The sequence below is a fragment of the Thermobia domestica genome, chromosome 5, assembly GCF_964235325.1.
Source record: "Thermobia domestica chromosome 5, izTheDome1.hap1.1, whole genome shotgun sequence".
Taxonomy (NCBI): domain Eukaryota; kingdom Metazoa; phylum Arthropoda; class Insecta; order Zygentoma; family Lepismatidae; genus Thermobia; species Thermobia domestica.
The window spans coordinates 85,751,401-85,765,831 of NC_137458.1; the positions used below are offsets into that span (position 1 = coordinate 85,751,401).

Sequence of the window (14,431 nt, forward strand, 5' to 3'; positions counted from 1 at the left end):
CATTATATTTCAAAGCAACAGAGAGTAAAATATTGCGAGCATGAAGAAAAAGTGATCGCAGACTAATAAATCAAGGTCACGAAACATCTAAGTAATATGTTTAGAAATGTCCTTCCTAAGATTCCTTTATCAAAATTATTTAATACAGAGTCTTCTTTCAGAAAATATCTCTTACTATTATTTTAAAAGACCAATTTACATACATAACTTTGAAAACAGTTTACCTTATAAATGTATTTATGATAAATATTAAACTGTATTAGTTTACTTGTCTGCAGCCTTCAGTTTTCACGAAAAAAAAAAAAAAAAATCTTTCAAACAAATAGGCTTATTTGTAGAATTCTTGACAAGTCATATATTTGAAATTGCATTTTGCTACAATGATTTGTTTAACTAACTGTATCAGTAAGTGATTTCTCTCATTTGTCCACTGAGCGTTGTCCAGAGAAAACAAACAGTATTCTAGTAATTGCTTTACTGCTTGAAATTGCAAAATAAAATTGACAAATTTTAAGTTACTTAAACATTTCAACAATATCGTTACCTTATTTCTGAAAAATTCACAGCATTAGTCGTCAAAAGTTAAAATTTTTATTTGCATCAGATACGAACATCAGATCGGGACCACAATATGAGTCAAGCTCGCTTACTCACTTACCGTACTTCTATCATTTCTTGTACCTTTTAAAAACAAAACACAAATTAAATAAAAAATTCAATTAAATGGCGGATAACTTAAAAATTATTTAAATAATTACTGGATATGGTGAAAAATGATAATAACCAGGGCATATCCTGCAAAAGCAGCACGGGTGGCAACCCTTGTCATTTCACATCCGCTTTTTTTTTTTTTTTTTTTTTTTCAGCATCAAGTTCAAAGAATCAGGAACCTAAAAATGGGTATTATATACATTATTACAAACTGAATATTACGTTGACTCTCCCCATCGAGAGTACGATTTCACTTATATGCTAGGACGAGAATATGAGCCCAAATCGAGGACGCTGCGCTAAGAAGTCCAAGCAGCTGAATATGTATGATGTTAAAGGAAAAATACCGGTTTCGCAGTCGACCGATCTATGTGTAAACATGATTCAATGCACATAAGGGTGACGTATACAGTTTGTAATACTCACGAACAGATAAACAAGTGCATAAAAAAAAAAAAAAAACAGACGTGAAAATCCACATAAATTTCTTTTCTCCCTTAATTTAGAGGCGTCAGTTCGGGCTATAGTGGAACAATTGACCCTTTGAGTTAGAGGTGTCAAAAGTCTCGGCCAATAGTTTAATTGCATTATGAATAAAGATTTAAAAAATAATAAATAAAAAAAGAAAGAGATGAAAGTTGTTGGAAATATGTGTTTTTTCAATTTATTTATTTATTTTTTTTAAATTACACCAACCGTTTAGAATTCACACTGGTAGAGTGCCCTGTTAAATGAAAAACCAGCGTTGCCAGTTCAGCAGACTGTTCCCTACTGCCCTACCACACCAACAAAAAACACTGTTGGGAATAAAATTCGAGATGTTCAAAGTTCCATTTACACAATAATGAGAACATTTTTCCCCATAGTTCCTTACTTATAACGGAATTGGTCTATGGCCCCGAACTTTTGATACACCCGGTACTCTATATATATGATCTAGAATGTAAAAACTAGCGGATCTAGAATGTAAAAACTGGGGGGGACAGCCAAAACCAGACTATGATGTCATGAGTTTACTATAAACTTTTTTTTAAAAAATAGATAATAACAGCTTAAATTATTTTTGTCAGTCAGAAAACTGGAATGCCTAGCCCCCGGCCCCAAGCTAGATCCACTACTGTCGCCCCGACACACAAGCAAAACCCGAAATGACCCTCTGCTTACTTACACCCTTTTTCACCGGACAGTTATTCTTCATATAGAAGTCTCATTTAGATATATAATATAATATGGAAATTGAAGCATTTCCTTGAACTGATGGTCTTATCGGGTTCTATCGCCAGAGAAGGAAAAGAAATGAAACAGTCAATAAAGAATGTTCCTTACCATTTTGTATCCACACATTTGATGTAAATTGTATTTACCAGATTTGGTGTTTTTAAATGCGTTATTTTTCACTAGTTGTTCCGCCCAAGCCTTCAGTCTGCTGATTCATCAAATGTAGTTTTAAATCTACACATTATCTGCACGCTAGCGTCATTTATTGGCATCAAACTGGCACACAGCACAAGTAACTACACTTATTAGCGTGACTTAATTATTATGAATTAGCGCTATGCACAGACTAACATGCTTTGCTTTAATAAGAAGGATAAACTAGGCATGTTCTGCTCAGTAGCGATTACCAAGTTCTAAATCTAAGAGTGCATCAAGCCTATTCTTATAATTGTTTTCCACTTGAATTCAAGGATATAATAATGTTCATCAAACTTAAATTAAAGAGCCCCATCAGCGACTATGTGCTTCAGGTGAAATTTCAACATACGTATAAAAATGGATGCATCTATATATATGAATTATGCTGGAATATATATAATTCTGGAACAATTTGAACCAACCTTGGTACATATATTACAATTTGGAAAAGAGTACTTTCGTGATAAGATCCCCTAACACACAGACAAAAATATCATTCATTCTTGTCTGTGCCCTAGCACACCTAGGCGAAACTGGGGGGAGGGGATACATATAAAAATAGTCGACACCGACCGCTAGTACTGACCAATTCATAGTTTTTGGGGTCCACAAACTGATTGGTGGAAGTTCCGATCACCTTTAAGTTCAAGTTCAACCTTCAGTAGTGATAAGACCTTCTAGCACATCTAGGAAAGCTGGAATGGGGTAACATATGAAATGATCGAAAACGACCGATATTAGAGTTGAGTCCATATTTTAGCAGGGTCGCTGAGATGAATAGTGACTTCCGATGCCGTTTAAATCCAAGTTCAGCCCCCACTACTACCCCTGGGGGAAAATGCTGACATGAAGAAAAAATAAAAAAACGACGTCTATATTATTTTCGTGGGGGCCTATATTAGTTTTCGTGGTCCCTAAATTGATTGGCGACGCTCCCTATTCCTGTTAACTCTACATTTAACCTCCATTAGCATCCTTATGGTGGTGGGAAGGGGTTGACATGTAAAAATAATCGAAAATGACCGATAGTGTTTTCGAATCCATAGTTCTCGTTGTCGCTAAGATTATTAATTACACTCCAAATAGCATTCAAGTTCAGCCCTCATCGGATTGAAAAATAAAATGTGAAAAATGATTTGTGTAGAATCCATAGAAATGAGATTTCTATAGAATTTACAGTTTTCGGAATCGAAAAAACGTCTGACTCGTTTAACATGACTTTTGGAAGATAGATACTACCCACTTCAAGCTAGTTATTTTATTATATTAATTTGATTAAAGGCGTATTCTGTGGGGGTAGGGCATTTCAATATTTATGTCAAAAGTAGAGTATTTTCTGTATTTTTATCATAACAGTTTCATTGAAATATTCAAAGGGGAAGGGAGATTTAAATATTTCCCATAAACTTATTCTCCCTGTGCAAACAATGGGCATTTCAACTAGTACCTTATAAAAAAAAATCGCTAATCTGAAAGTGAAAGCAGAATCTGATGTGAACATTTTGTAATCCGCCAAATCAGGATTTTTCAGGATTTACCACATAGATTATGAATCACTGCTATAAGACATAATCTTAAAAAGTTATAAACATTTTATTTCATTTCATAGCCTGACTCAAACACCTGCCAAGCTCTCGTGTAGATATGTGAATAGCGTACGCGTCTTTGGCGCGGGAGATCCGAGCTCGAATCCTAAAGGAAGTTCATGTGGCTCGGATCCCACTTTAAACTGTGGGTCCACGTCTCATATAGGTTCGCTGCTGAAAGAGACGCTAAACTCAAATCAAATAAAAAATCAAAATTAACCAACACGGCCTCGGACTGAATTAGAACTTTCGCACCAGACGTCAGCGGTCTACCACTGAGCTATCATGCCTCCTGGTTCTGCTGCAAAATATATTTTCGAAAAGAAGTTACAACGAACACGAACACGTCACAAGAAGAAAGAAAACCTATTTGGTCATATAATGGAGTCTATATACAATATGTGCTTCACGTCAGCACCCTTAAAATTCGATCTCTATTGACTCCGTGTCTAATGAGCAAACTGCAGCGGACGTCACATACCAAGTTTTTATCCGAGTTAATCAACTCTTTTTTTTTTTCTTCCTTTCTTTCTATTTTCAGGAAATAATTATCCCCGGATCGAGTAATACGTTGGACGACTAGACTTCCAATTCATGTTTTAATTAAAACACGGCGACTGAGGGAAATACGAGAAACTGGAATTGCTGTGAATAAAAAGCAGACATGAAAATGAGAGATGGTTGTTATGTTGCAACCAATCATAGCAATTTGTTTCTTTCACATCTTCAGCTGTACAATGGGTGTGCATGTGTTAGAAAAAAAAAACTCATTTCCGATTTTTCTTTTTCCCCTATACTTGCTGCGCTTTTCAAAAATTAGTTTAGAAATTTACGATGGTACTTTCAAGAAATTGCTCCTGTGCATCTAGATATATTTTTATCATGATCAGATTGTAGGAAATGGCCATAAAAATAAATCGAGAGCACCAGACACAAAGAGTAGAAATGAGTTTTGCGAATACTGACCCACGAACTTTAAATTTTCTTTTCAGAACACAAGTGCTCTCTAATCCTGTAGTTGTTAACTTTTTTAATTGACAGCACACTATATTAAATTACCACGACATCCCCACACACTTACTTGATTTTTTCTCTAATTAACAGTAATATAAATTGCAATAGTTTCAGACTATTCTATGAGGTATTGACTCTATGTAATATTGAGAATTGTTGCTGCCTTAACTGGAGACGTTGATTAGTACAGTATGTCTCAAAATTGATTCTAACTAATTATTCAATGCATCATAACTTTTAATTCTAACATTTCGTGACACATCCTGTGAAACTGCGCGACACACCTGTTGAGAAGCATTGCTCTAGTCCATAGTTCTCTTTTGAAGTGTGTGTAGAATAAGTGAATATTTGAAGTGAAACCCTTAAATACTAGATACCGTTGGGGGCACGTAATATGTACAGTGTGTAAGGCAGCGTCGTAACTTAGATTTTTCTGGGTGGGGTGGGGGAATTAATACGCGTATTTGGGCCCCACAGAAAAGTTGTTTTTCTAATTCTTGGGCCCCATCTTTCTCTTACTCTTTATAGGCCCCTGGAGCCTGTGAGCCCTCCCGCACGGTAAGGTCTGCGGGGCCGTTAGTTACGCCCCTAGGCTCATTCCGTACATGACAAATTAATTAAGGGGACAATATTGACAAACCTCAAAGCCATACGAATAAATATTATTTCTAGGGCCCGTAATAGTAGACATTTTTTTTTTTTTTTTTTTTTACTGAAATGGACCCACGACTCATTTTATTTACCTTTTTTGTGTTTTGTTTGTGTAATGTAGTGAACCTGTTTAAAGCTTCATTTATAATTTCATGTTTGTATCGTATATGGAGTAAGAAAATTTTGTCTTAAAATATCCCCCCCCCCCTCGAACGGCAATGAGCTTCCCTGGGGGAAGTTATCCCTCGCCCCCCTCCACAGGTTACGGCCCTAGTGTAAAGAGAATGTGGTGTGGCACCGTTAGAAAAACACAAATAATTATTATCTGAGAGTTAACAGTGCATTTTGCTATTATAAGTATATAGTATCTAAATAAATAATATCTTCCATAATAATAATAATAATAATAATAATAATAATAATAATAATAATAATAATAATAATAATAATAATAATAATAATAATAATAATAATAATAATAAATTGTCAAGTGTTATTGGCAACGAAGGACGGACTTTTTAATTTCGTCGAAAAGTTCGCTCGAAAATGTGAATTTTTCGATTTTCTCGAAAACTACACATGAGAATCTACCCTAAAAGTTTTTTATTTATGCGGTCTATCGACTAATGTACGTCTTATATTTGGACAATATTTTACTTAAACAGAAATTAAAATTTAAGATTTATTCACAACTTAATTTATATCTCGTTAACCATACCCCTACTATATAGTATCGTCCTGAGCGTATATTTTAGTATAAATTTCAGCTCACTAAGTGGCATGGTACTCGTACTCGTACATCATCTATTTTTAGGTTTACAAATTATTATTATTATTATTATTATTATTATTATTATTATTATTATTATTATTATTATTATTATTATTTTCTCGAAACAAACGCACGAGCTTTAATATTGGAGGAACCGGAAAGTAATGTCGTTTTTTCCGCATGTCGATATTCGTTGGTAATTTAGCACAGCTCATTGTGCACTTCAAAAGTCGTGCCAAATACATTTGTCGGTTAGAGTGACTTGTTTACTCGTAAATAATGCAATCTTATTTGTTGTTTTGCAGTTGATGTTAAAATAGTTAGCCAAATATCAGAAAAGGTCCATATCCGGTATTATATGCTATTTGGGTTTCACAAGGGTAGTAATGCAACAGTTGCTACTAAGAACATTTGTGCTGTGTATCCAACTGTATTAGACGGTCGTAAATGCCAATGATGGTTTGCGAGGTTCAAATCCTGTAATTTTGATCTTTCCGACTCGTCTCGATCAGGAAGACCAACTTTCAACAAGGGCTCTCGAACAAAATTTTCTAGGGGGGCTCAAATCGCTGGTTGCTATATTGCGTTTGGTATTTTTTATTTGTATTAAGAAAATCTTAAGAAATTTAATACATTTTCGTGAGCTAAGGGGGGCTCGGTCCCCACTCTGCCCTCCCCTTCCGGCGCCCATGACTTAAAACAATGACATGCTAAGGGCAGAAGTGGAAGCAAATCCGTGTCAGACAATCGAAGAAATGTAACACTCTCTCAACCAACTTTGATGGACCATCTAAGGACATTAGCAGCAGATTGGAAAGGTAAGCAGAACAAATATTTGGGTCCTGCATAATCTACCCGAAGAAAACAAAGCTAGCATGTCCAACATATGCAACTTATTTTGCTTCAGCGGCACAATACAGAGCCATTTTTTGATCACTTGATCACCGGAGATGAAAAATGGGTTATGTATGATAAACCAAAACGTAACGGGCAAAGACTCTCTCCTAATGAATCGCGACGCAGTACAGCTATGCCACGTTTACACCCCAAAAAGGTGTTTTCATTAGTGGTGGGCACAAAAACCGGTTTTTGAATTTTAAAAACTGTTTCGGTTTTCTAAAAAACGGTTCGATTTTTACCGAAACCGGTTATCAGTTTTCTCCAAAATCGGTTTGATTTTTCACCGGATCCGATTTCGGTTTTCTTCAAAACCGATTCCGTTTTTTTTTTCAAAATTTGTTCTATTTCTGACCAGAATAGTGTATCGTTCTCCGAAAACTGAATCCGTTTCCACAGAAATAGTTTTATATGTTTTCCAAAAGATTTCACTGAAATTAGTTCGGAATTGTTGCTCGTCTCGTCTCGTCTTGTTTCCGAGACAAGACGAGAAATTTCTCGTCTCGTGGGCATCATTAACTATGTGGGGGGAAGGGGGGAGTCACAGAAGTCCGCGAGGGCGTTCATACAACATCGTGAGGTCAATTGGGGAATTTCCTGAAAGAAGTTACATTCGAACAAGAAAACAAGCAACCACGTCAATGGGGATAATGATGTGCTGACCACACATTTTCAAGTTAAAAATCGTCGGTTGATCGGCTTGATTCGCAATTCGACTTAATATAAAATGAATTTGAACTCGCGTCGACACATTTTCCAAGCTAGAAGTCATAGGATGGAACCTGTTTCGAATGTTTTCCACTTATCTTATCTTACAGAGAAATGAAAAGGTGCTTTAGTCAATTCGAATATTAAAAACAATATAAACCACCTGGAGCGGTTACCTCTGGCGTGCGGAATTTTTGGTCCGATCCCAACTCCCGCCAAGTGAAATTTGTGGTGGACAAACACCATGTGCGTGGATTTTCTCCGGATTCTCTCATTTCTTCTCACTTTCATCATTCCACTATTATCCATCTCATCCTCACTATCTCCTTTATCCTCTATCATAAACGTGGCGTTAAACTAAAAAGAAGACAACGAAGACGTTTTATAATAGGCCTATCCCTGGCGGCAATACAACGGAAGAACTGTTTTTCAAATTGCACGTAATGTGATGTAAAGAAGAAATTTACAAGGAAGTTTCAACTAGATCGCGTTAATTTCCTTGTTTGAGACTGCTATGTAATGACGTGGTAATTTTAAATTACAATCTGTTATCTCACAATGTTCTTTCATTTTTAAAAAACATATGCAGAAGCTGCAATATAGAGGCACAGAAGATCATTGTAACTTGTAATCATTAGTAAATATATGTCCAAGAAAAAAGTATGGATTCATCCTCTGAAAACACATTATGAATCAGAAATTTGCATTCTTTAAATAAACTGAGACAGTTACATAGTAACCAATGGTAAAGTGAGGGGAACACGGGGGACGCCGTTCCCCCACTCCCAGAAAATATCTATGGCCCACTTCTTAAAAAATACAATGAACATAAATAGACACGGGGGATGGCATGATCTCATTCGTCGCCCTACGTTTTCAGATCCACTTTTACCTCTGACAGTAACTACTTCAGCTTTCATACTTAGTATCAATTATATCTTTGGAGCGAAGCTCAGGAGACGGAAATGATAAGAATTGTCCTTTTAATAAATCAAAAAAACACTAGAGATCAATACGCCCTTTACTACAGTTGTACTACCAAAGTTAGATGAACATATGCAACAATATCTTATAGAGTTAAGTCGTATGAATGCCTAATGTTATTTATAAAAGATGGTATAATAGTCATGTAAATGACACTCCAATCCCGAAGCTCGCACTGCGATACACATTTTACAAATACCTGAGATAATAAAAGTGTAAAACAGTAAAACATATACGCTTTTCCTTGAGATGGAGAAAGGGATTTTTGTAGAAAAGGTAGGCCTCTCTTTCCTTTATACTTGAGTACAACTGTACACTTGGAAGTTAAATTATTCAAGGACTTGCTTCATCATTAATTTTCTAGAAATGTTGTGATACTTCTGAAATCATCATAAAATCATGCCTTGCTGACATTTATGCTTTAGTTCTGCTGAGTCTGCTTATGAATCACATACTACTTGCTGCTGTTCGCATTTGATATTTAGGTATATTACATACATTGTTCACTCTTTTATTTTATCTCCCGGCGGGAGCTCATGTGGTTCGGATTCCACGTTAATCAGTAGGTCCACGTCTCATATAGCCTCGCTGCTGAAAGGGACGCTAAACTAAAAATCAACTCAACTCTTTTATTTTATCATGTACACGAGAGAATCAAATTTTTCCATATCAATTAAAATTACAATATTTTTCAGGTTAATTTACTTTCATCCATGATAATATTGAACATCTTCCATATACATATTATACTAATTGCTTAGTGCAGATCTAGTTATATTAATGCCATGCGATGTATCACTCATTTATTACACGGACGGATTTAAGATTTGTATGTGAATGAACATAACTACAGCCGCAGCAGCGTAGTTACTTAGACATCTACTTGCCAAATGAGAGGCCCGGGTTCCACCTCTAGTGGGAGTTGGATTATTATTATTATTATTATTATTATTATTATTATTATTATTATTATTATTATTATTATTATTATTATTATTATTATTATTATTATTTTGTTCTAACTTGATTTTAATATTACTCTGTTCACCTAGCTTCTTAGTTCTTCTCTGTTCACCGGGGAAAATAAACGAGGATGGAACGAGTACTGACATCATCTACTTGAAACCAAGGAAGTGTATGTTCTTTACATCGACACGGCATTTATGAAGATAATGTAATCATAACCACCCTCCGGCCTTTATAGCCTGTCAAGAAAAGGAATAACCTTTACTTAATATGAATCAAATTATTTTGATTAAAAAAAAAGAATAACAATGATTCTTATTAGTCAAACTTATTAGATTAATTGCTGCTGAAATTAAGAAATTTTAAACTGTCTTCTGACTACGTTTTCTTTTCCTTTCTTTTCTTTTTCTTTTTTCTTTTTTTTTCTTTTTTTCTTTTTTTTTTTTTTTTTTAAGTACGGAGAAATCACCGTACCCCTAGGTTTAGGTATCACAAAGCAATGTCAGTGTAATTTCAATTGTGATACTGCATCACTGCATTTATGGTCACAGACAGCACGGTAAATCAAGATGCATCCCTGCAGTCAAGATGATGTGGAGCATTTCAATTGTGAAGCAATGGCTAATCCATTCCTTAATGAACAATTTACAGAACACTGGATTGGGTGTGGTTGTCCAATATCTCCTCTCTACTGAACTGGCCTTCACGACGCCCAGACCATATAATACGAGACAAGGGGGAATAATCAAGTCATATGTACCTCATTATCGGTACAGGACAGATAAAGAATTGCGATAAAGTACGGAGAGAATCTTTCGAACGATAACTTTTCAGATGCACTACAAAATATGTCAAAATGGACATTGAGACTGACATCTGGAGATCTGTCAGAGATGTAATGGAGAATAAACTGAAAATTTTTATAGTTAAGCGTATTCTCACTTTAAATCAGAGCTGTATCGGAAGGTATAAGGATGTATATTTGTGCTATTAAAAAAATTAAATAAAAAACAAGCGTAAACCTATCAAATATTCTAATAATACAACACTGTTTTCTGTGATAATCAAACCTAGAAGTACGAGGACTTCTCGAACACCTGTAGATATTAATTTATTAGGAAGCCGCTTTCAGGGAATCTTACTTATTTTACTAACCACGTTTTACTTCAATTCCATACAATCACAATAAAGTTTTATGAAAGCTTTTACAGACCAACAGACTAACAGGAACGGACGAGGTTCGTAGCGTGGTTCTGTAATCCGCTCTCTTGGACAGGAGATAATATGGTGGGGAACGGCTTGTAGTGTAAGAGTTGATCTTGCATAATGGTCTGTGCACTGGTGGATCTAGAAGGTAAAGACTGGGGAGGCCAGCCAAAACCCAGACTATGATAGGTATATTCTACATTTTTTACATTTTTTTTTTATGGATCCTGGAGAAATTTTTAACTTAACTTTCACCCAATGGATATCATAGCTAGATGGGACTTTAACATTGTGGACCTCACGTATTGTTTTACACATTGGATAACAAAAAAATGCAGCTGAAACTAGATTTAATGTTTCGAAAATGTTTCAATAAATTTTCCAATATTATCATAAACTTTCAAAAATATGAAAATAATAGCTTCAATTATTTCTGTTACTCAAAAAACTTAGGGGGCTTAGCCCCCCCTGGACCCGAGATAGATCCATCATTGGGATATATGCATCTCCAAATGCATGGTTTGGAACCAACGCTAACAGCAGGCCCCGTCCTTAATAAGTTTAGTGTTCCATAAGAACACACAACACACTATTATTATTATTATTATTATTATTATTATTATTATTATTATTATTATTATTATTATTATTATTATTATTATTATTATAAACAGAAACTGAGATAAATATTAGTGACTTACGAAAGAAATGATATATGAATGTAATGGAAGGCAATAGGAGAACTCCAGCACAAACCACAGATAAAATGTGTAGTTGGCAAAGGCTTTATAAGTTATTTGATTTGGCAAAGAAAGTATAATATGCTCAGAAATTAAATTGTAGTTGGAGCTCCAGTTTAAAAAATGTTACAAGAACAAAATAGGGTACCGGTACTTTTAATGAAAACCAGTAATGAATCTTAATAAGTTATATATATATATATATATATATATATATATATATATATATATATATATATATATATATATATATATATATATATATATATATATATATATATATATATATATATATATATACAGAGAGAGCACACGGAGAAAGGACAAACAAAAGTACGAAACTAATACCAATTAAATGTGTCAGTCTTCGTAAGTGCAAGTTGCTGTACAAATATTACCATAAAATACGTATTTTTATACGTATATTAAGTATTTGATACTGATGGCGTTTTAGATTTTGTCAAGGGGAGGGATATTTGCCACCGAATAAGAGTTTTACGTTTTTAAACAACTGGACATTCTATTCCTCAACAGGAGAAGAAAAGTTTGGTTACTTTGTCTTCTATATAAAATTTTAAACAACAAAATCCAAGTGTCGCAATTACTTGAACTCCTGAAATTTAAAGTTACCAACGTTAGAAGACGTCCAACAGCTGGCTTATTTCACTATAGAACATTAAAAACCAATATAATGAAAAGCTCACCTATTTGGAGCATTTGTGACCTCTACAACAAAGTTTGTGTAGTAGATCCAAATAATGATATACTCAAAACAGTGTTGCCACAGTCCTAGCTCTGGAGTGGGCTGAAAAATAGTACCAAATTGAAACAAAAGGCTGAATTCATTATTTTATACTATCGGGGGTAAAAGTGGGAGAGCGCCGGGACGCCGTCTCCCCACTTCCAGAAAATATGTGGCGTCCCCCACTTCTAAAAAATACAGTGGGCACAGATAGGCTCGGAGGACAACGTGACGTCATGCGTACCCGTACTTTTCAGATGCACTTTTATCCCTGAGTGTAATACATGGCTCTATAACATTAAACTAAAAAAGGTAAAGTTCTATAACACTCCTCCTTTTCCAAGAGTTCAAATGAAGAAAGTGCTCTTTCTAAAAATTAGTTTTTAAAAACATCCAAATAGGACGATTAAAATTTCTACCACACTGCTTCTTTCTCGTCCTCTTCATACGTAGCGCAAATGCGCTCATCTAGCGTCATTTTTCCCGGTATAGTTCGAATTACGAATTTTCTACACAAAGTTCGTAGCGTTATGCGGTGCAACGTTACAGAAATGAATATTCAACAGCATTTTTTAAGAGTCCAACACACAGTATGAGTAACATGAGATGTAGGAACAGTTTTACTGACACTTTTGAAAATGTGACAAGTATCTGTTAAATGGTGCTGAATTGGGCAGAATTGTACCAACTTTTTCACAAAAGGGGCTGAAAATGCCAGCGTGGTATACTAACGGGCCGATGAATGACTAAAAGGGCTGAATTTGGTACAATTGTATCAAGTGTGGCAACACTGATTCAAAATATCTTTCACTAAATTTTTAAAAAAAGTAGTAATTCTTTAAGTGCCAGAATCGATGATTAACCGTCATTAAAATCATCACTTGTGTGTTTATTCTATTGTTACATGTTTAACATTTTTTTTGTGAATACTGTAAATGGGTATCTTTACCTGTAATATTCATCACTCTAAATAAATAAATAAATTAATACATTACTATACTATTTATTGAAAAGCATGTTTCTCAAACTCAGAGGGAGGAATTGCCCCATCCTGTACTCCCCAAACGACGCCCCTGATGGAAGGTCATAGCTTCCCCTATAAAGTTGGGTTCAGTCTCCTCTGGCTCTACCTGAATTTAATCTATGATTATTACATGCTCTTATTAAAAAGCAACGCTCTTTAGAACGGAAGGTAAACACTTCTAAGCTTTTTATAGATAAGAGCATATAATATTCTGGAAGCTTTAGTCTTATAAATTAATTATAAAATATTCTACATAACGACCGTAAAAAACAGGAAATTTCAGGAACTTCTTAATTTGTTTGCTTAATTGGAAGTTTAATTATACAAGCAATATCTGCCACTCTCGTAGGGAAACTATTAAGATAATTGATTTTTTTTTTTTTTTTTTTTTTTTTTTACTTTGCCAAATCTTTATTCAGCAATAATTAAATTGGAAGTCTATTTAAAGACTAAGGATTATTAACGCTGCATAACAGTTCCCTGCATAAATTCAATAATGGTTTAACAAATCATTCCCAATAATTTTGCATTCATTGATTTTTCTTGGTAATGAAATTATATATACGCGTATATAAAATACATTATTGGTGTTACAGTTCATGACCTATACTGAATTTGTAACGTCTCATGAGTATTAAAATAAAAAGTATTGAAACAGGATTTCTGAAATGAATTTTCCCAGGGTGTTATCTCTAAACGTGTAAGTCGTCTTTTAATTGAATGATGGGCAAATTACAGCCCGCGGCCCTCTGAAAGACTATTAAAACCCGTGACATCATTCCTTAGCTCACGAGTGAAAATAAAATAAGGTTTATTCGAAAAAGTTGCATTAGAAACAGATTGAAACATGGAAACAATTTCAATTTTGGGAAGCCTATCTATGCTGGGCTTAGTATTATAAAAACTTTGTTAAAGGTTCCACAGATATTTTGATCAATTACATCGGCCTGCCTAAAATTTACAAAATTAAAATAAAATCTTTGAGTTTTACGTCCCACGGTTATGCCGGTTAGG

General features: G+C 34.6%; 1 protein-coding gene across 5 annotated transcripts in view; it reads right to left on the bottom strand.

Annotated features, from left to right (window-relative positions):
* Nucleotides 1–14,431, bottom strand: part of numb (NUMB endocytic adaptor protein) — a 431,069-nt gene that overhangs the window by 218,041 nt on the left and 198,597 nt on the right. The window lies entirely within an intron of this gene.